Raw genomic sequence first — 3,310 nt, forward strand, 5'->3', positions numbered from 1 at the left:
TGAAGATTTCAATCAGCACTTAGAGATATTTTTAGAGATTTGTGCAACTTTAAAATATAACAGAGCTTTTGCAAATGTTATCAGGTTGCTCATATTCCCCTTCTCACTGCGGGATAAAGCGAAGGCTTAGCTCCATTCACTTCCAACGGGCAACATTTCCACATGGGACAAATGCGAAAAATGGTTTCTTGATAAGTTCTTTCCTCCGAGCAAGATAGTCCACCTGAGACATTTCATCACGAGCTTCACATAGAAAGATGGAGAGTCCTTATACAAGGTATGTAACCGATTCAAGGGACTTCTACAACAATGCTCACATCATGGACTAGAGAGATGGTTTATCATCCATACCTTCTATAGCGGTATCTCGTATGCGACAAAAGTATCTCTAGACTCCGCAGCTAGTGGAACATTGATGAACAAGATATTACATGAGGTCGAAGAGATAATAGAGAGCATGGAACTCAACCACCATCAATGGAATCTGAAAGAGGTAACCCCACAAAAGCTACAGGTAAGTATCATGTGAACACCCAGATCTAATTGCAGCAAAAATGGGTGCGCTCACCAAAACATTTGATTCTTTCAATGTTAATGTGGTGAACATAACTAATGGATCCTGTGAGGTTTGTGGTTTGACAAGACATGCAGTGGAAGGTTGTCAACTAGGAACCATTTCTACACAAGTGCCATAGGTTGAACAAGTAAATGTCATCAATAATTTCAACCAGTAGCAAAACAACCCCTACTCGAACATGTACAACCCTAATTGGAGTAATCACCTGAATTTCTTATACAGGAGCAATCAAGGTCAATGAAGACAAGGCAACTATGGGCAACCAACAGGGGTTCAAAAAGTATCTCCGATATCTAGGTTGGAGAACATGTTCGAAGAGTTCATGACAAAACAAGATCAAACAAACGAGGAGTTCCAACAATGGCATACAACCACTAAGGAGGTCATCAAGCAAATGAAATGTACGATTGACAACCTTGTAAACTATACTAAAATACATGAAATTCAAATTGCGTAGATCTCTAGCTCGTGATCGAGGGCTCTAGGAAGATTTTTGGGATAATTAGAGATAAACTTCATCGAACATTACAATGTCGTCATCCTGAGGAGTGGGAGAACCTTAATGGAACCATATGTGCCTGGAAGGACAAGGAGGGTGATCCAATCAACAAGGATAGAGCGACTCAAATAACCATGGATGGAGATGATACCTATAAAAAATCTAAGAAGACTGATGAACCAATCTTCAAGACTCCATTGAGAACTTATGTACCACCGGTGCTCTTTCCACAAAAATTAACCAAAGCCAAGAAAGATGAGAAATTCAATAAATTTTTAAAAATGATCAAGTCACTTTGTGTAGACGTACTTTTACTTGACATTCTACATCAAATGTCGAAGTTTGCAAAATTTATGAAGGACCTCCTCGCACACCAAAGGAAGATAGAGGATTACACGATTATTGCCTTAATGAAGGAATGCAGTGCATTGATTTTAAAAAAAATACCTCTAAAACTTAAGGATCCAGGAAGCTTCTGAAGGTGCTTGGAATTCTGTCCCGTTCAATTCTTGCCAGACAAAAATTTTTCAGGAACAAAACCTTCCAAGCTACCTACGTCTTCGATCAGACATGTGTTTGATTGATCAAGCAAGTTCTTAACCAATCAAAGCACACCTTGATCGAAGCATAGGATCGATGAAACTCTTGTGTTGGTATTCAGGATCCATACAAACGAAAATAAACCATGCAGCGGAATTAATAAACAAGGCATACCTTTCCTTTGTAGATTGTATAGAAGATGTTTGTTACCCGAAGACCTCTTGATCTTCTGCTGTATTCCTCTCTTCTTGGACATCGTGTGGGCGACGATCCACCAAGATGAACTCCACCCAATTCTTTATTTTCCTCTCTTTCAAACCGATGGCAATAAGAGAAAAGGAGAACCTATGGTTGAGGCACCACCTTCTCCTCTTCCTCTCTTCTTCTCTTCCTCTTCTTCTCCTCTTCTTGCCGCCACCTTCTGTAGGATCGGGTTGGACCGGCTAGAGGGGGGTGAATAGACAGTTTAAAAAAATAGCATTCGTCTTTGAAAAAATCTTGATTGCAACTGGATCGTTGCTTCCAAGGCAGTGAACACTCAATAAAAACTCCTTTAGGCGGAGAAGCCTTTACAATTGTAGCTCAACGACTTAGAGAGAAAAATAAAAGTAATTGATGATTTAACTCTAAAACTCTAAGTCTATTTATAGTCCAAGAGAATAGATCTGGATCGTTGATTGTAGATGAACTTTCTCTTGGTCGTTGATCCGTTGATGCGATCTAAACCGTTGATCGGAGATAACATTAAATCTCGAACATTGATTTGATAAAAGGATTAACTTTATCCTTTTTCTTCCAACGTTTAAAAGTTTCCAAAGCTTTCAAACTTCCAACGTTTAATCCACCTAAGCCATGCCTTCCAACGTTAAAAAAAATCTCCAATGTTAAGCCATGCAACATGGTTAATTAATCTCCAATTAAACAATGCATGTTGCACTCTCCAATTAAGCCATGCAACATGGTTAATTAATCTCCAATTAAGCCATGCATGTTGCACTCTCCAATTAAGCCTGGTCCAAGTCAAATGTTGACTTGGTCAAAGTCACCTTGGTTGACTTTTTGTAGATAGATCTTCTGGGTGATTTCTGGCCAACCAGAGTTAGGTTCACCCGAACTCGACTTCGGCCTTTTGCCCCTCGAGCGTGCTTCCTCCCGGCTTCTCGTCCCTCGGACATTGCGTACATCCTTCTCGCTCTACCGGTGTACTCATGCGTAGCTTCCGCGTCACTCGGATTGCACCGAGCTCGTCGGCTCACTTCCTCGCGCACCCTTCTCGTCCGCTACGTCTTACACTCGACTTCCTCAATACCTAAGTTCCTGCACACTTTGCAAAGGGATTAGAACAACAGAGGACCTAACTTAACCTAGTTGATCACATCAAAACTAACCGGAACACCAACACCTTCTTCTTCTCTTCTTCCTTCCTTGGGCGCCGACCCTAAGGGAGAACCAAGGAGAAGTGGGCGCCGACCCTAGCTAGAAGAGAATCTAAGAGAAAGGATCAAGGGCACTGGCCCTAATTTGAGAAGAAGAACCAAGGAGATCTCTAAAGGGGGCGTCGACCCTAAGTTGTTTAGAAGAGAATAGTATGTTATCTCATTGAGCCGCCCCCTTCTCTCCTTTTATAGCCTTGCCACCTTCTTCTTCTCTTCTTCCTTCCTTGGGCGCCGGCCCTAAGGGGGAACCAAGGAGAT

The 3,310-nt window shown here is 41.5% G+C and overlaps 1 non-coding gene across 1 annotated transcript; it reads right to left on the minus strand.

Moving 5' to 3' along the window:
• Positions 1-220: 220 nt before the first annotated feature.
• Positions 221-327, minus strand: LOC141814641 (small nucleolar RNA R71). Its single transcript, XR_012600503.1, has one exon. It is a non-coding gene; the product is annotated as a small nucleolar RNA R71 (small nucleolar RNA).
• Positions 328-3,310: the final 2,983 nt, after the last annotated feature.

This window comes from Curcuma longa, chromosome 1 (assembly GCF_044706935.1).
Source record: "Curcuma longa cultivar G26 ecotype Majalengka, Jawa Barat chromosome 1, ITB_CL_G26_1.1, whole genome shotgun sequence".
NCBI classification, from domain to species: domain Eukaryota; kingdom Viridiplantae; phylum Streptophyta; class Magnoliopsida; order Zingiberales; family Zingiberaceae; genus Curcuma; species Curcuma longa.